Genomic DNA, 20,258 nt, shown 5'->3' with positions numbered 1-20,258 from the left:
AGGTCATGATCTCAGGGTCCTGGGATCGAGCCCCGCATCAGGCTCCCTGCTCGGCCGGGAAGCCTGCTTCTCCCTCTCCCACTCCACCTGCTTGTGTTCCCTCTCTCACTGTGTCTCTTTCTGTCGAATAAATAAATAAAATCTTTAAAAAAAAACTGAAGAGGAAAATGTGCAGAATGGGCAAATCTCTAGGGTCAGAAAGTACATGTATGGTTGCTTATGACTGAGGATTGGGAGAAAATGGGGAGTTATTGCTAATAGGTATAGGGTATCTTTTAAGGGTGATGAAAATGTTCTAAAATTGATTTTGATGGAAGCACAACTCTGAATACACTAAAAGCCAGAGAATTGTGGACTTCAAATGGGTGAATTATATGGTATATGAATTTTATCACAGTAAAAATAATAAAGATGAAATAAAGCCTTTTAAAATATACAAGAGTTAATAGAATTAATCACAAGCTACGACTACAAGAAATGTTAATTGCAGGAGAAAATTATATCAGATGGAAACTTAGATCTACATTAAAAAATGAAGAGAATCAAATCTATGTAGGGGGCGCCTGGGTGGTGCAGTTGGTTAAGCGTTAAGCTTTTGCTTTTGGTTCAGGTCATGATCTCAGGGTTGTGAGATCAAGTCTGGAGTCAGACTCTGCACTCAGCATGGAGTCTGCTTAAGACTCTCTCCCTCTGCCCCACCCCTCTCTAAAATAAATAAATAAATCTTAAAGAAAGAAGTCTATGGGGCGCCTGGGTGGCTCAGTCGGTTAAGCGTCTACCTTTGGCTCAGGTCATGATCCCAGGGTCCTGGGATCGAGCCCCGCATCGGGCTCCCTGCTCAGCAGAAAGCCTGCTTCTCCCTTTCCCTCTGCCTGCCCCTCTGCCTGCCTCTCTGCCTACTTGTGCTCTCTGTCTGTCAAATAAATAAATAAAAAACGTCTTAAAAAAAAAAAGTCTGTATAGAAACTATTACTAGTTCTTTTATCCGGAAAAAGCCATTTAAAAAGATAACTGTTTAAAACAAAAATAATAAAACTGTATTGTGGGATTTATAAGATGTATAGAAGTAAGATGTATGACAAAATTGCCCCGAAGGTTGGGAGAGGTGAAATGGAAGTATACTATTCTAAAGTTCTTTTTTAAATTTAATTTAATTTTTATTTTTTTTAAGATTCTATTTATTTGAGAGGGAGAGAGCACAAGCGGTGGGGAGGGACAGACAGAGAGAGATAAGCAGACTCCCTGCTGAGCAGGGATCCCGATGTGGGGCTTGATCCCAGGATTATGACCTGAGCCAAAGGCAGATGCTTAACCGACTGAGCCACCCAGGCGCCCCATTCTAAAGTTCTTACAGTGTATGCAAAATGGTATATTATTTGAAGATAGACTGTGATATGTTAAAGATTTATACCTTAAATCCTAAAGAAGCCACTTAAAAAAAAAGCAAAGAGGTATAATTAATAAGCCCATGAAAAGAGATAATTGAATCAGAAAATGCTTAATTAATCTAAAAGACATCCAGAAAGGGTAAGATGAACAGATTGGACAAGTAGAAATCAAATAGCAAGATGGTTGACTTAAATCCAACCATATAAATAATCACATTAAATGCAAATGATCTAAACACTACAATTAATAGGTGGAAATTGTCAGATTGCACTTAAAAGCAAGACCTAGTTATGGTGCTATTTACAAGAAACCCACATTAAGTACATTTAAAGACACAGATCGACTAAAAGTACAAGGAGGGAAAAAGATATACTATGGGAACACTAATCAGAAGAAAGCAGGAGTTACTATATTAATATTAGAATATTAGACAAAGATTTCACAGCAAGGGGTAGTACCATGGATATGGAGGGTGATTTCATGATGAAAATGGGATCAGTTCTTTAAGAAGACTAACAATCATAAGTGTTCGTGCATTTAATAACAGAACTTCAAGATTTATGAAGCAAAAAGTAATAAAACTGAAAGAAATAGAGAACTCAGTATAGTAGGAGATCTCAACGGTACTTTCTCAATATTTGATTGAACAATTGGACAAAAAATCAGTAAATAACTTGACCTTGTTGACATTTGCTGACCACTCTACCCAACAATGGTATGATAGTATTCTTTGCTAGTGGTCATAGAATATTAACCAAGATGGACCATATTCTGGGCCATAAAAGAAATTTCAGGAAGTTTTAAATTTTACAGTTTTAAGATTTTATTTATTTATTTGACAGAGAGAGACAGTGAGAGAGGGAACGAACACAAGCAGGGGAAGTGGGAGAGGGAGAGGCAGGCTTCCTGCCAAACAGGGAGCCCGATGTGGGGCTCGATCCCTGGATCGTGGGATCATGTCCTGAGCCGAAGGCAGATGCTTAATGCCTGAGCCACCCAGGTGCCCCACAAAGTATGTTCTTTTATCATAAAGGGATTACATTAGTAATCAGTAACAGAAAAATATCTGAAAACTCCCAAATATTTGGAAATTAAACATAATCTGTATTAGACATTGGTCAAAGAATAAGAAAATAAGAAAAATTTTTTTTAAAGAATGAGAATGAACATGACATAGCAGAATTTGTGGGATTCAGTTAATGCACTACTTAAAAGGAAATATATAACATTACAAAGGAAATTTATAACATTAAATGCATATATTAGAAGTAGAAAGATTTCAAATTATTGACCTAAGCTTCCACTTTAAGAAATGAGAAAAAGAAAAGGGGACTTAAGTCCACATAAGGAGAGGAAAGGAAACTGTGAAGATCAGAGCAAAAATCATTGAATTAAGAAGCAGAAAAATAGTAGATATTATCAGTGAAACCAAAAGCTGATTTCCCTTCTTTCTCTCTCTTTCCTTTTTTTTTTTTTTTAAGATTTTATTTATTTATTTGACAGAGAGAGAGAGCACAAGCAGGGGAGTGGCAGAGGGAGAGGGAGAAGCAGGCTTCCTGCTGAGCAGGGAGCCTGACACGGGGCTAGATCCGAGTACTCCGGGATCATGACCCGAGCCGAAGGCAGACACTTAACCAACTGAGCCACCCAGGAGTCTCATCTTTCTCTCTCTTTCTTCCTCTTTCTCTCTCTTCCTCCTTTCCTCCCTAAGCTTTACACACAACATGGGACTTGAACTCACGACTCCCCCCTGCCCCCCAAGAGCCTCATGCTTTACCGACTGAGCCAACCAGGTGCCCCACAAAGCTGGTTCTTTAAAATGATTAACAAAATTGATGAACTTTTAGCCAGGTTTAGACAAGGAAGAGAGAATACATTACTGGTATCAGGAATGAGAAATAGGACATGAATGATGATTCTACAGCCATTATAAAGATAAGTACCACAAACCATTCTATGCCAGTAAATTTGACAATTTACATTAAATGCACAAGATCTTTGAAAGACACAAACTGTGATAAAGCTCAATCAAAAAGCAACAGATAACCAGAGTAGGTCTATATCTATCAGATAAATTCAATTGTAGTTTAAAACTTTCCCACAGAGGAAACTCCAGGCTTAGATGGCTTAACTCCTGAAGTCTACCAACAGTTTAAGGAAGAATTAATGTACCATTTTTACATAAACTTTTGAAGAACTTAGAAGAGGAGGGAACACTTCCCCACTCATTTTATGAGCCCAACCTTACCTAACACCAAAACCAAAGACATAAGAAAATGACATGCTAATACTCAGTATGAACACAGATGCAAAAATCTTTAACAAAATTTTAGTAAATTGAAATCATTAATTTCTTTTTTTTAATTTTTTTTTTTAGATTTCATTCATTGAGAGAGAGAGACAGAGATAGTAAGAGCACAAGTGGGGAGGAGAGGGAGAAGCAGGCTCCCTGCAGAGCCAAGGAGCCCGATGTGGGACTCCATCCCAGGACCCCAGGATCATGACCTGAGCTGACGGCAGATGCTTAACCAACTAAGCCACCCAGGCGCCCTGAAATCAGTAATTTCTATAAAAGACTACATCATGACCAAGTAGGGTTTATCTCAACAATTCAAGGTTGGTTCAGCTTTCAAAATTCAAACAGTATAATTCACACGTATTAACAGACTAGAAAAGAAAGGAACATGATTATCTCAAGGCATTTAAGCGGGGAAAGGAAAACTTTAATAAGTGGTTCTTAATCAGATAAACATTACAGAGGAAGAAAAATCTTTTTTCATTCTATTCTTCTAGGTTCCCAGTTGGGTCTCTATAACGAGACAGATTAACAAAAGAAAAACAAGTTTGTTGACATATATATTTCATATATATATGAGAGAAATGCCTGGTTGAGTAACTCAAAGGTCTGTTTAGAAGTTAGGTTATATAGGGTGCTTGGGTGGTCAGATGGTTGAGCGTCTGCCTTCAGCTCAGGTCATGATCTCGAGGTCCTGGGATTGATCCCCATGTTGGGCTCCCAGCTCAGCAGGGGGTTTGCTTTTCCCTCTCCCTCTGCCTCTCCCCCTGCTTGTGCTCAGTCTCTCTCTCTCTCAAATGAATAAATAAAATCTTAAAAAAAAATAAAGTTATATAGGTAGCATCCTAACAAATTTTTAGAGAAGTGATAAGACAAAGGAAAAGGACCTTGAGTGTCTAGGGGTGGCAAATTGTGGGAAGGCAATATATGTGAAACTAATGGTAGATAAAGACTAGCTAGTAAAGTTTGTTACGTAGAACCCTCTGGTGCCATCTCCAGGCTGATAAGGTTTCGTCTCCTATGATTAACTTTTGTCCTTAAATCATAGTGAAGAGGAAAGGAGGATACCTTTGTAAATTTATGTCCTGCTTTTAGGCAAATGGAGGGCAGAGAGCTTTTCTTTTATCTACTTCTTAATTTCATTCTGCTCAAAGTAATCCTATGCATATGTGAGGTGGCAAATTCTGCTGTCCTTCACCACATTAAAAAAACAACAAAAAACCCTCCAACCTTACTTCATATCATCAAAAATTAACTCAGATGGATCATGGACTTACATGTAAGGGCTAAAATTAAATTCTAGAAGAAAACGTCTGCGAAAATCATTGTGATCATAGATTAGGAAAGATTTCATAAGTTAAACACAAAAAGCACAAAATATAAAAGAAAAAAAATTGGGCGCCTGGGTGGCTCAGTTGGTTAAGCGACTGCCTTCGGCTCAGGTCATGATCCTGGAGTCCCGGGATCGAGTCCCGCATCGGGCTCCCTGCTCAGCAGGGAGTCTGCTTCTCCCTCTGACCCTCTTCCTTCTCGTGCTTTCTATCTCTTATTCTCTCTCTCAAATAAATAAATAAAATCTTTAAAAAAAAAAATAAAAGAAAAAAAATTATTTCATCAAAATAAAATTTCTCTTTTAAAGACAGAGTAGGGGTGCCTGGTTGGCTCAGTCAGTGGAGCATGTGACTGTTGATCTCAGGGTCATGAGTTCAAACCCCATGTTGGGCATAGAGCTTATTTACTCTTTAAAAAAAAAAAGAAAGCCTAGCAGAAAATAGAAGTTTAAGGAAATATTTGAGTGTGGGATATATGAAGAATGCCATAATTCAACAATAAGAAGACAACCTGGTTTAAAAATGGGGAAGAGATGTGAACAGACTCTTCGCTAAAGAAGATATGGGGTTGGCAAAGATGTTCAACATCAGTTATTAGGGAAATGCAAATGAAAATCATAAGGTACTGCTACACAACTATTTAGCATGGCTGATCTTGAAAAAGTGTGATGAAATCAAATGCTAGTTGAGGAGGTGGAGCTGCGGGAGTTCATATATTACTGATAGGAATGTAAGATGGTGAAACCACTTTGAAACAGTTTGCTTTTTTTTTTTAATTAAACATACATTTATCATAGTGACACAGCCGTTTCACCTCTGAAATGGATCCATATGTCCACATCAGGACTTGTACGTGAATGTTTATACCAGCTCTATTTGTAATAGCTAAAAATTGGAAACCCAGATAACCCGGATATTAACAGTAAGTAGATAAATAAATTGTGGTTTATTTATACAATGGTGTAGTGCTCAGCAACAAAAATGAACAATGTATTGGCATACCAGTATGCAGTGTTGTAAAGCTGTAATTTTTTTAATTTTTTAAGATTTTATTTATTTTTGCTAGAGAGAGAGAGAGCAAGCATGAGCAGGGGGTGAGGGGCAGAGGGAGAAGCAGAGTACCCACTGAGCAGGGAGCCCACCGTGGTGCTCGATCCCAGGATCATGACCCGAGCTGAAGGCAGATGCTTAATGGACTGAGCCACCCAGGCGCCCCTTAAATTTTTTTTAAGTTAAAAATTCCTTAATTTTTTATTCCTGGTACCACTACCACAATTTACAGGGCAATATGCCTGATGTAATGAAAAGACAAAGACAAAGCTACAACAGATGAAAGACCTCAGGAATGTACATGTAACTGACACTACATTGCATTAATCAATAGCTGCACTTTTTGCAAACTGTGGCTATGACAGTCCTGAACAAGAAGGGTTTCCAGTTTAAGCTGCAGTAACTATTCTGACTATGGATCATCGTTCCTTCTGTGGCAGATTTTTACAGTTCCTCTAATGCATTTAGGATGACTGCCTCAAAGTTACCTGCAGCTTTCCTGACAACTCCTAGCTCTCTCTCCTGCTAAGAACTGTAGCCCTGTTCTTCTGAATTTTTTTTAGAACCTTCTGCTACCATATCCACCACTTCACCACCGGATCCATAACCACCACCATAGGGACTGCCCAGGCTTCTTCCACCAAAACTGCTCCCCTTCATGGGTCCATAATTTGATTGCTGTTGTCCACTATAATTTCCAAAATCATTATAGTTCCCACCATCACCATAGTTACCACCTCCAAAATTTCCTCCTTCATTGTAACCGTCATATCCTCCACCACCACCTCCTCTCCACATCCTTGGTTTCCATATCCTGGTCCACCACCACCATAGCTTCCTCTACTACTATACCCAGGACCACCACTGTAGTTGCCACCATCACCTCCAAATCCATTATATCCACCATCACCTCCTCCATAACTACCTCTGCTGCCACCACCTCCACCACCATAACCTCCTCTTCCACCAAAGTTTCCTCCATGACCCATGAAGTTGCCAGATCCACCTCCATGATCTCTTTGTGATCCAGCAGACTGCATTTCTTGTTTAGAAAGGGCCTTTTTCACTTCACAGTTACACCCATTAATAGTGTGGTATTTCTGAACAACAATTTTATCAACTGTATCATAATCATCAGAAGTTACAAAAGCAAATCCTCTCTTTTTTCCACTCTGCCTGTATTTCATAACTTCTGTGGTTTCAGTCTTGCCATGCTTTTCAAAGTAATCTCTCAAATTATATTGTTCTGTATCTTCTTTAATACTACCAACAAAGATTTTCTTCACCATTAGAATCTTCTCTAGAAACAGCTCTTTTTGGTTCCACCACACGCCCATCAACCCTGTGTGGTCGGGCACACATTGCTGCATCCACCTTTTCAACACAAGAGGAAGTCACAAAACCAAAACCCCTAGAACGTTTTGTTTGGGGGTCTCTCATCACCACACAATCTGTAAGTGTACCCCATTTTTCAGAATGTTCTCTAAAACTATCATCTGTAGTTTCAAAGCTCAAACTACCAATAACTGCTCTGGTTCCTTTGGATCGTGGCCCTCCATTTTGAGGCCTGACTCGCCTCTTCCAACTCGAGTTCAATATGGGAGCAAGAGGAAGAGACCCCTTAAATTTTTTTATAGTCTGTTGGGTGTGACCTGGTATTTCCCATCTTAATTTGCATTTTCCTAATTACTAGTAGAAGATAAGCTTCTTTTATTATTGGCCTTTTGGGTTTCTACTTTCGAGTCTTTGCCAACTTTTCTATTGAGTTATCTTTTTGTTTTATAATTATTTGTATATATCGGGTACCAATTATTTGTCATATATGTATGTTTCAAATAAATTTTTTTCCCAATCTGTAGCTTATATTTTATTTATTTATTTTTTTAAGATTTTATTTATTTGACAGACAGCGAGAACAGGAACACAAGCAGGGGGAGTGGGAGAGGGAGAAGCAGGCTTCCCGTGGAGCAGGGAGCCCGATGTGGGGCTCGATCCCAGGACCCTGGGATCATGACCTGAGCTGAAGGCAGATGCTTAACGACTGAGCCACCCAGGCGCCCTCTAGCTTATATTTTAACTTAACAATTTTTTTTTACAGATTTTTATTTATTGGGGGGGCAGAGGGAGAGGCAGAGCAGGGAGCCTGATGCAGGGCTCATTCCAGGACCCTGTATTTTTTACTGTATAGAAGTTTTGAGTTTTAAATTATAAATTTTAAAGTCATCAAAAGTTACAATCTTTTTTTATTCTGGTTTCTGCTTCTGGTTCTTATCTAATAAGTCCTTCATTATGCTGAGGTCATAAAGAGTCTTGCATATTTGCTTCTGAAATTTTAAGCATTTTCTTTTCAAATGTAGGTTTTTAATCCATATGGAATTTACGTTTGTGTGGGGCTCTGACTTTTTTTCTGTATAGAGAACGAGTCGCTCTAAAACATTTGTTAATTGAGTATGAATTATGTCTCCTAATGTGATCAAGTTTTTGGATATGTGTGGGTTCTATGATCTCTATTCTTTTCCATTGGTCTGCTCAATTTCCACTTTTTTTTTTTTTTAATAAAAACAAAAGCATTTATTTGGAGTCTCAGAATGGCAGTTTGGGGAATACACATTTGGGCAGCAACCCAAATAGTCCCCCCTTAGGGAACCCAAAAATCAAGAGTTTATAAAGACAGGGGCACCTGGGTGGCTCAGTCGTTAAGCGTCTGCCTTTGGCTCAGGTCATGATCCCAGGGTTCTGGGATTGAGCCCCACATCGGGCTCCCTGCTCAGCAGGAAGCCTGGTTCTCCCTTTCTCACTCCCCCTGCTTGTGTTCCCTCTCTCACTGTGTCTGTCAAATAAATAAATAAAACCTTAAAAAAAAAGTTTATAAAGACAAAAGGGAATGCTTTTATATATTGTTTACAAAGAATTTCGTTTGGTGTTGGTGGCAGAAAACTAATTTTGGCTGAAAATAATTGGTTCTTAAGGCTTTCAGTAAACAGAATCTCTTACTGTACCTAGTTGCAGGTGTTTGGGCTGAGTCCTTAGAATATTTACAGTTTGTTTTAGTTCAAAGTTCATGGTTCCACCTGGTGAGGACATGATAAGGTCCATCTCCTAAATGGCCCCCTGGGCCATTTTAAAACCCCTTGACAGAAGCGACCCTGTTTTATTTCACCTTTCATCAAATAATCAGTCAGTATTCATTCCACATGTCTTAATTACTATGTAAGAAGCCTCTACTAGTAGGTCAATCTCCACCTGTTCATTTTATTAAGACTCCATTGACATTTTTATTATAAATTGCATTGAATTTTTAGATTAACATGGAGCGACCTGGCTTTTTTGCAGTATTGAGTCTTATAGCCAGAGGTATTTTCTCTAACTCCATTTGTTTGGGTTTTTAACATCCTTCAATAGCGTTTTATAACCTTTTCATTAAAGATCTTTTTCTTTTGTTTGATTTGTCTCTAGGCAGTATCGGTTGTTATTGTATATGGGTTCCCTTTTTCTATTTTTGTTAGAATATAGATACACCCTTAATTTAATACATTGATTTTCATTTCAGCTGAGCTCTTTTTGCTGCTAAATGGTTAGTCCTTAGATTTTCTTGGATTCTACAGGGTCATTACCAAATTTAGAACAGTTTTGTCTTGCTTTCTAGTTCTTTTCCTTTTTTGCATCCTACTTCTTTTGTCTAAGCCCTCCAATTTAATATTGAATAGAGGCAGTGATGGTGCGCTTCCTTTTATCATTCCTGACTCTAATGGATATTCTTTTTTCCTGTTAAACTCAGTAGTAATAATACTAGCTGCAGCTTACTAAGTTGCATGTTTTGTGCCAGCAATTTGTTTCTAATTTTTATAATATCTTGCAAGGCACGTCATTATCCCCATTTTATAGATCAGGTTTAAAGAGGTAGAGCTGTTTGCCAGTTACACAATTAGTGAGTAGAAAGCCAGCAAATCAGTCACTGTTAGTCCTTGTGCTTTACGTCAAGGAAAATCTCTTATCGAGTAGTAAAAAGTTGTGCTACAATGAAATACTGACATTTTCTTTATCTGAATTCTGCTTTGTGCTGCAGAAACAGCACATACTCCCTCAGTATTCACCATCCACAGACCTCACTTACTGTTTCTTTTTAGTCCTGTTGTTATAAATGAATGCTATTGTTGTGTTTTAGTCTTTTTTTTTTAAGATTTTATTTATTTATTCATGAGAGAGAGAGAAAGGCAGAGGGAGAAGCAGGCTCCCAAGGAGCAGGGAGCCCGATGTGGGACTCGATCCCAGGACTCCAGGATCATGAGAGAGAGAGAAGCAGAGGGAGAAGCAGGCTCCCAAGGGGCAGGGAGCCCGATGCGGGACTCGATCCCAGGACTCCAGGATCATGACCTGAGCCAAAGGCAGACGCTTAACCATCTGAGCCACCCAGGCGCCCGTGTTTTAGTCTTAGTTGTGACTTAATTCAGAGAATGTCTTATTCACTGCATAAGCACGTTTACCTGTCAGAATCACCAGCAGCTTCCTTTTCTGTATCTCATTTTTGTATTTTTGGACATTTGATGTCGTATTATTTGCCATCCAGTTGTGGGAAATGTCTTGGAAATTTAAAGCCTCATCATCCCCACTCATGTAAACTATTGAGAAATTTTCTTATGGAAGATTTAAACATAAATACAATAGAGAATAGCCTAATGAACCACCATGAATCCACTATCCAGTTTCAACACAATCTCCCCCCACACTTTTTTGTTATTGTTGTTATTGAAGTTGGAATATTTTAAAGCAAATCCACATACGTCATTTCACCTGCAAATCAGGATGCATCTAAAACTAATAAGGACTTTTAAAAAAACCACTGTGACCTTTTCATATTTCACAAAATTAACAGTAATACTTAATGTTCAAAACCTAGTTCATGGGACGCCCGGGTGGCTCAGTCGTTAAGTGTCTCTGCCTTCAGCTTGGGTCATGGTCCCAGGGTCCTGGGATCTAGCCCCGCATCGGGCTCCCTGCTCTGCTGGAAGCCTGCTTCTCCCTCTCCCACTCCCCCCGCTTGTGTTCCCATTTTCGCTGTGTCTCTCTCTGTCAAATAAATAAATAAAATCTTAAAAAAAAAAAAACCACAAAATCTAGTTAATGTTTGGTTACCAATTGTCTTCAAGGTATCGTTTCTTATAATTGTGGAATATGGACCCAGAGTCCATGCATTTAAACTTCTTTTTGGTTGAACAAATTGTAAGAGCCAGAGATATCCTTAGTGTTTATTTGGGGATGCTGTGGTTGAATTTTTATGTGATGCAATCTGGAAGAACTAGAGGACTTTTATTGGAAATATGATACTTTGTATTTTAAAACTTATTGACTTGCTTTGCTTGCAGTTCTGAAGGTCTGAACACATCCTAGTAATGTGACCCAGCGAATAGCTAATATTCTTAGTTAACCCTAAGTTCAATTTTCAAGGTTTTGTTTGTTGTAAAGCTCACAGTTAAGCCTCCATATACTAAGCATGGAGGGACCTGAAAATTCCTAGTTGCCTATTTTTCTCATTATTGTCATCTCTTAGTTTATGTAGTTCAGTATGAGAATGACTATTTTAAAAATATCTGATAATCCAGGGCACCTGGGTGGCTCAGTTGGTTAAGCGACTGCCTTCGGCTCAGGTCATAATCCTGGAGTCCCTGGATCGAGTCCCGCATCAGGCTCCCTGCTCAGCAGGGAGTCTGCTTCTCCCTCTGACCCTCTTCCTTCTTGTGCTCTCTGTCTCTCATTCTCTCTCTCTCAAATAAATAAATAAAATCTTAAAAAAAACATTAAAAAATATCTGATAATCCATATGTGGATATTAAAGACATTTTATGGCACCTGGGTGGCTCAGTCAGTTAAGCATCTGTATTTGACTCAGGTCATGGTTCCAGGGTTCTGGGATTGAGCCCTGCATCAGGCTCCCTGCTTTTCCCTCTGCCCCTCCCCCCCGCTCTTGCAAAAATAAATAAAATCTTAAAAAAAAAATAAAGACATTTTAGAAAATGCGGATGAGTAAAACTATATAAAGAAGAAAATAAATATCACCTGTAATCTCATTCCTAAGAGAGATACTTGTTAAATTTTTGTTATATTTTTAATCTATTATCTTTTCATAGATATAGTTAATATCATAATGTATATATAGTTTTGCATAAGATTTTTGTCTGGACTATCACAAATCATTCCCTTGTCATTAAAAAAATTTATAAACACATCATGAAAATAACTTTCCGTTCATTTGTTTGAATTTGTCATCAGTTTAATTATTCCTATTGGCTATTTATTCCCAGATTTTTCTCTATTATAAATAATGTTTGTGAACATTTTTATATACAAATGTTTTACTATTTGTGATTATTGAAGAATGAGATTTCAATGAAAATTTGCATTTTAAAATGCATAGAATAGTAACTAGGCCATAAAAAGTACTCAAAAAGATTTTGGCAAATGCAACTTGCTTTTATCACTTAGTGTGACTTGGGGGTCTTAACATTACTTTATATGGATTTAGCTAATGATTCTTTAAGAGAATAATTTTGTGACAGAACATCAGGACTCAGATATATTACAGTCTGTCCCATCTTATCCCCTTCTTGATCCTCTCTCCAGCTCTTGATCCAGCCCTGGCTACCACCTCATTTCTCTTTACAGCAAAATTATTTGAAAGAGTTATCTATTCTTGCTATCACCAATTTCTCTCCCTTTTTCTCTCTTGAACCCACTTCATTTAGGCTTTTACCACCACTGCTCTCTATTCCTAAATCCTATAATTGGTTGCAAATTCTCATCTTACTGACCTATCAAGTATTTGACATTGTTTTTGCCTTTTCCTCTGTATGTTTTTTTCACTTGGCTTCCAAGACATTACACTTTCCTTTTTCACTTGCCGTTCCTTCTTAGTTTCCTTTGCTGGTTCTCCTGGCCTTTTTTCTTTTTTTAGATGAAAAAAATTTCAAAAATGCCAAGTAAATACAATATTATAATGAATCTACCCCGTGTACCCTTCAGTAATCATCAACATTCTATTTTTTTTTAAGAGTTTATTTATTTTGACAGAGAGACAGTGAGACAGCGAGAGAGGGAACACAGTCAGGGGGAGTGGGAGAGGGAGAAGCAGACTTCCCGCCGAGCAGGGAGCCCGATGTAGGGCTCGATCCCAAAACCCTGGGATCATGAGCCAAAGGCAGCGCTTAACGACTGAGCCACCCAGGCACCCCAACATTCTACTGTTTTTGTTTAAACTATACTACACGTCAGGATTCCGGCTCAGCAGAGAGTCTGTTTCTCCCTCTCTCTCTCCCTCTCTCTCTCTCTCAAATAGATAAAATCTTTTAAAAAAGGAAAGAACTCTGCCTAATCCCAGGTGACAAAGGTTTACTCCTTTGTTTTCTTCCAAACATTTTATAGTTTGACATTTTACATTGAGACCAACAATCTATTTGTGTAAGGTTTAGGTTGATACTCATTTATTTTTGTATATGGATGTCCAGTGGTTTCTATGCCATTTTTTTTTTTTTAAGATTTTGTTTATTTATTTGACAGAGAGAGACACAGCCAGAGAGGGAACACAAGCAGGGGGAATGGGAGAGGGAGAAGCAGGCTTCCCGCGGAGCAGGGAGCCCGATGTGGAGCTCGATCCCAGGACCCTGGGATCATGACCTGAGCCGAAGGCAGACGCTTAACAACTGAGCCACCCAGGCGCCACCTCTATGCCATTTGTTGTGTTTTTTTTTAATAGGATTTTTTTTTAAAGATTTTATTTATTTATTTGAGAGAGAGAGAATGAGAAATAGCACGAGAGGGAAGAGGGTCAGAGGGAGAAGCAGACTCCCTGCTGAGCAGGGAGCCCGATGTGGGACTCGATCCCGGGATTCCAGGATCATGACCTGAGCCGAAGGCAGTCGCTTAACCAACTGAGCCACCCAGGCGCCCCTTTATGCCATTTGTAAAAAGATTGTCTTCTCTCCATTAAATTGTTTTTGTACCTTTGTAAAATAAATCAGTTGGTATATTTATATGGATTTCTGGATTTCTTTTTTTTTTTTTAAGATTTTATTTATTTATTTGACAGAGAGATAGTGAGAGCAGGAACACAAGCAAGGGAAGTGGGAGAGGGAGAAGTAGGCCTCCCGCCTAGCACAGAGCCTGATGCAGGGCTTGATCGCAGGACCCTGGGATCGTGACCTGAGCCGAAGACAGACACTTAATGACTGAGCCACCCAGGCACCCCTGGATTTCTGGATTTCTATTCCACTGATCTATGTTCCTTCCCATCACTGATTCTATACTGTCTTGATTATTGTAACTTTATAGTAAGTCTTAATATTGGGTACTCTGATTTCAACAAATTATTCTTCAAAATTATTTTGGTTATTTTGCTTTTTTGCTTCTCCATATAAATATTAGAGTTAATTTGTCATATCTACAAAAAAATCCTACTGGGATTTTGAATTAGAATTGTACCAAATCTATAGATCAGTTTGGGGAAATTTGATTTGGCAGTGTTGAATTTATGTCCTACAATCTTGCTAAACAGATTTACTAGTTCTAGGGTTTTCTGGGGGTGGGGGGTGGTTCCTTAGTATTTTATATGTATGCAATTTTATTGTCTGTGAAGAAAAACAGTTTTTATTTCTTCTTCGCCAATCTGTATGCCTTTTATTTCTTTCTCTTTGCTTATTGTACTGGCTAGGGCTTTCACTATGATGTTGAATAGTAATGGTTTACAGTGGACAACCTTGTCTTGTTTCTCATTTTAGGGGGAAGGCATCAGTCTTTTTTTTTTAAGATTTTATTTATTATTTTAATTTTTAGAAAAGATTTGAGAGCGAACAAGAATGTGAGTGGGGGAGGGGCAGAGGGAGAGGGAGAAGCAGACTCCCTACTGAGCAGGGAGCTTGCTGTGGGGCTCAATGCCAGGACCCTGGGATCACAACCGGAGCTGAAGGCAAATGCTTAACTGACTGAGCCACCCAGGCACCCTTCTGTGGGTTTTGACTCATATGTAAAGTCATGTATCCACTCTTAAAGTACCATACCAAGTAGTTTATTCTATTTGCCTTCAATCTGCCTAAGTATAAATCATATTTGAAGTTTCTGATATATTTGAACAACTTTTTTTTTTAAAGATTTTGAGAGGGAGAGAGCCCATGCATGAGCGTGGGCATGAGGGGGCAGAGGGAAGGGGAGAGGTAGGCTCCCCAGTGAGTAGGAAGCCTGAGCTGGGGCTTGATCCCAGGACCCTGGGATCATGACCTGAGCCAAAGGCAGACACCTAACCAACTGAGCCACTCAAGTGCCCCTGAACAACCTGTCTTTTAATTGGCATTTTTAGACCATTTACATTTAATGTAATTATTGATATCTGTAGCATTAAGCCTACTGTCTTATTGTTTTTTTCTTTGTTCTTCCTATTTTTAGTCCTCTGATGGTATCCGTTTCCTGCCTTTTGAATCATTTGAACATTTTGTGATATTCCATTTTAATCGTTTAATTTTATCTATTAAGTTTTGGCTATACGTTTTTATGTAGATTTTATTGGCTGTGTAAGGATCTCTCTCTTTTTTTCAATATACACACCTAACTTTTAATGGTCTACTTAGAATTAATACTTGGCCAATTTAGGTAGAATGTTGAAACCTTACCACCATATAGGTTCCTGTCCTATCCCCCCTTAATATTGTAGTTGTCTTATCTATTATTTATCGACATACAGTGAAAATTCCTTGAGATCATCCTACAATTTTTTGTTTGCAAACATCAGACATTTCAAAGAACTCAAGAGGAGGAGAATAATATATTATAGTAACCAGATATTTAGCATTTATATTTTTCTTTCTTTGTTCCTGGTGTTCCAAGATTAGTTGTATTATTTCCCATCTTTCTGAAGAACGTTTTTTGGCTCTTATTTTAGAATAGGTCTGTTAGCAGTGAATTCTCTTGGTTTTCCTTTATCTGAGAATGTCGTGTCATCTTCATTCCTCAAGGATATTTCCTCTGGGGGCGCCTGGGTGGCTTAGCCATTAGGCATCTGCATTCGGCTCAGGTCATGATCCTGGGGTCCTGGGATTGGGCTCTGCTTTGGGCTCCCTGCTTGGCAGGAGGCCTGCTTCTCTCTCTCCCACTCCCCCTGCTTGTGTTCCCCTTTCTTGCTGTGTCTCTGTCAAATAAATAAAATCTTAAAAAAAAAAAAAAGGATATTTCCTCTGGATATAGAAAGCTGTGTTTCCTTTCAGCACTTTAAATTGTTCTTTTAGGGGTGCCTGGGTGGCTCAGTCGTTAAGTGTCTGCCTTCAGCTAGGGTCATGATCCCAGAGTCCTGGGATCGAGCCCTGCATTGGACTCCCTGCTCCGTGGGGAGCCTGCTTCTCCCTCTCCCACTCCCCCTGCTTGTGTTCCCTCTCTCGCTGTCTCTCTCTCTCTCTCTCTGTCAAATAAAATAAATAAAATCTTTAAAAAAATATAAAATATTGGGGCGCCTGGGTGGCTCAGTCGTTAGACGTCTGCCTTCAGCTCAGGTAATGATCCCAGGGTCCTGGGATTGAGCCCCGCATCGGGCTCCCGGCTCCGTGGGAAGCCTGCTTCTCCCTCTCACTCCCCCTGCTTATGTTCCGTCTCTCGCTGTGTCTCTCTCTGTCAAATAAATAAAATCTTTAAAAAATAAAAAATAAAATAAAATGTTTTATTTCCTTCTAGTTCCCTTTCTGATGAGAAATATAGAGGCATTTCAGATCATTGTTTCCTTAATAGGTAATACATCATTTTTATCTGGTTGCTTTCAAGATTTATTTTTTTCTTTGTCTTTAATTTTTAGCTGTGAGATTATTATAAATCCAGGAGTGGATTTTGTTTTATTTATCCTATTTGGGGATTGCTGAGCTTCTTGACTCTATATGTTTCTGTCTTTTGTCACATATGTGAAATTTTAAACCATTATTTCTTCAAATATTTCACCAGACTCTTTCTCCTCTCCTTTTGGAGCACTGACGGCCCAAATATTAGACATTTTGGTATTGCCCTACAGATCTTTGATGATTGTTCTTTTTCTCCCCAGTCTTTTTTCTTTTTATTGTTCAGATTTGATATTGATTCCTATTTGATATTGCTATTGAGATTTGACCTGTCTTCAAATTTATCTGTCTTCAGTTTGAATTTGACTGTCTGAAAATTAACTGGATTCTTCTGTCATTTTTGTTCTGCTGTTGAACCCATGGAGTATTTATATTTTGATTGTTATATTTTTCAGTTCTAAAATTTCCATTTGGTTCTTCTTTATATCACCTATTTTTTCTTAAAATATTCTTTCTTGCCATTAGTTTCAGGAATATTTCCCTAACTTTTTAGAGAAAGATTTTCTTTTCTTTTTTTTTAAACATTGGTTTTATTTTATTTTATTTTATTTTTAAGATTTTATTTATTTGACAGAGAGAGAGAGCGAGAGCAGGAACACAAGCAGGAGGAGTCGGAGAGGGAGAAGCAGGCTTCCCGCCGAGCAGGGAGCCCGATGTGGGACTCGATCCCAGGAACCTGGGATCATGACCTGAGCCAAAGGCAGACGCTTAACAACTGAGCCACCCAGGCACCCTCTTTTTTTTTTTTTTAATAAGGTTATTGTTTTAATCATGGATAAGGATAGGTCAATGTAGGCATTTATCATGCTTAAACATAATTCTCAAGTGACGATTATCTTTCTAGCCCCACAAAGTCTTTTTGAATATTTTTTTTTTAAATTGTAGTATAGTTGACAGTGTTACATTAGTTTTAGGTGTACAACATAGTGATTAGACAAGTCTATACATTATAGTGTGCTGTTGGAGCATTTTTATAATAGCTGTTTTAATAGCTGTCAGATTTCCTATATCTGTGTCATCTCAGTGTTGTATCTGGTCATCTATTTTCCTATGCAAATTGAAATTATCTTGGGTTTTTTTTGGATGCCAAGAAATTTTGGGATTGTATCCTGGAAAATATGAATATTATGTTACAAGGGTCTGGGTCTGGTTTAAATGCCATGGTGAACATTGACTTTTATTTTAGCAGACATTTGACCTGGTTAGGTTCAGCTTGCAGATTCTGTCCAGGCTTCAGTGGATGGTGATTCCAGTCATTTGAGTTTTCTAAGCTTTTGCAGTGCTATTTAGATTTTTTGGCAGGTGTGCTACCCATTAACCCATCTGGGACTTGACAGGTGGTTATTTCATAGTTTAGAGTGGCTTTATTAGGAGATACATGCTGAATTATTTTATGTATGAAGGGTCATGAGAACATCTCAGATAGCTCTGAAAAAAATTTACACACATGGGTGCATGCACACATATGTACTAAACCTGAATATGAATCTAGGTGGCTATTGTACTGTTTTTACAAAATCTCTGTAAGTTAGAAATTTCTTAAAAATTTGGAGGCAAAGGGGCGCCTGGGTGGCTCAGTCGTTGAGCGTCTGCCTTCGGCTCAGGTCATGATCCCAGGGTCCTGGGTTCAAGCCCCGCATCAGGCTCCCTGCTCGGTGGGAGGCCTGCTTCTCCCTCTCTCACTCTCTGAGCTTGTGTTCCTTCTCTCGCTGTGTCTCTCTCTGTCAAATAAATAAAATCTTTAAAAAAAAAAATTTGGAGGCAAAAAAGAAATAAAGGTCAAAAACATGCTGTTCCTCTGCTTAAGAACTCCCAGTGGCCTCTCATCTGAAGTGATACTGCCTTTCTAATGTAAAAGCCAGATTCCTGGCAGTGGTCTCTTTGGCCTTTTAGGATCAGCTTTCTAACCCCCTGATCGGCTTCTCATCTCTTTCAGAGTAAAAACCAGATCCTTTCTGTTTTTCTTCTGTATGACCCTTAATCTGTCTCATATTCCTAGAGCTTATCATAGTGTCTGGCGCATAGTAAGAACACAGCACACAATGAATATATTTTTGAATGAACAATTAGTTGTCTTTGCAACAGGTTTTATTGTTTTCCTCAGGATGCCTAGACCCCTACCCATGTATTATTTTGTGCTACTGAAGACCTTGTGCCACTTATAATGTCCATTAGTTCCCGTAGCAATGGAAATTATTACTACCTTTCCTTGGGCTCCTAAAAATCAGGACCTGAGGTCACTTAATATGTCTTCTGTCTCAGAGTCATGCATACTTTTTAAAGATTTTTAATTATTTATTTTTAGAGAGAGAGAGAGAGAGAGCCTAGCGGGGGGAGGAACAGAGGGAGAGGGACAAGCAGACTCCCCATTGAGCGCAGAGCCGGAGCTGGAGAGGGGCTTCATTCCACAACCCCGAGTTCATGACCCGAGCCCAAACCAAGAGTCATGCTTAACCTACTAAGCCACCCAGGGACCCCAGAGCCATGCATACTTTTAAGAACTATTACTCTTCCTTCCTTGTGTATTTCGTACCACTTCCTTTTTAAAAATCTATTTATCCTCATCCACATACTTATACTCTATTCTCATCCTTTTTAATCAGTTTTATCCGTAAGATGCCTTCATAGTTTCCTCATTCCCCCATTTTATAGCCAGTCTCTTCACCATCCTTGTGGAACACATATGGAAGGAGGAACAGATAGCTACTAGTATTCTGTATTGCCCACCTTCTTCCCCCAAGTGAAAAATGATTTCATTAAATATAGCTCACTGGAAAGAAAATTCTGTTTCTAGGTTTGGTCTTAATTTCTGAAGTCTCGCCTAGTAGCTTTTAAGCAAAGACCCTTTCTCCTAGGTTATTTTACAGGTGAGAAAAAGGCAAAGTAGATTTAAAAGTGAACTTTTAACTCCATATATATCCACAACTTATTATTCTTCTCTTATTTAATAAGCCTTTATTTTGGCATCTCCACATTTGCAGCAGAAAGGAGCTGCTGCTGTATCTTTAAAAGCTATCCTCAGAGCAGTGTGGAGGCAGGCATGTTGCTGAAGTGCTTGAATGAGAGCGAAAAGAGGAGTTGGGAGGGGGTGCTCTTGCAGCCTGCATATGTGTGTGTGTGAGAGAGAGAGGGAGAGAGAGAGAGACTGTTGGCAGAGCTCTAGGTGACATCTCTACAGCTGGGCCGTGGTCCGCTTCAGAGCTGCTTGTCAGAGCAGTTAGCCTGCTGGAGACGCAGCAGCAAGGATCAGTAGCATTTCATTCAAGGGTGAAGGGGGCAGGGGGGGACCGTGGGTGGGGGAAGAGGCACAGGTTTCCCAGAAGGAATTTCTTC

At 39.0% G+C, this 20,258-nt stretch overlaps 1 protein-coding gene and 1 pseudogene across 6 annotated transcripts in view; one reads left to right on the top strand and one right to left on the bottom strand.

The window, feature by feature from the left end:
* Window positions 1–20,258, top strand: part of R3HDM2 (R3H domain containing 2) — a 157,539-nt gene that overhangs the window by 72,684 nt on the left and 64,597 nt on the right. The window contains exon 1 of one of the 6 annotated variants that reach the window (XM_028110769.2): window positions 5,814–5,938. The exons of the other annotated variants lie outside the window; for them this stretch is intronic. The gene's annotated coding sequence lies outside the window, so the exon portion shown is untranslated. Of the gene's footprint in view, window positions 1–5,813; window positions 5,939–20,258 lie in introns of those variants that run through there. 6 annotated transcript variants of the gene reach the window in all.
* LOC114214915 (heterogeneous nuclear ribonucleoprotein A3 pseudogene) lies at window positions 6,622–7,625 on the bottom strand (annotated as a pseudogene).

This window comes from Eumetopias jubatus, unplaced genomic scaffold (genome assembly GCF_037043125.1).
Source record: "Eumetopias jubatus isolate StellerSeaLion01/CBP00866 unplaced genomic scaffold, mEumJub1_p1.0 scaffold_8, whole genome shotgun sequence".
NCBI lineage: Eukaryota > Metazoa > Chordata > Mammalia > Carnivora > Otariidae > Eumetopias > Eumetopias jubatus.
The sequence above is the reverse complement of the archived record's forward strand: the minus strand, read 5'-3'. Positions and strand labels throughout refer to the sequence as shown.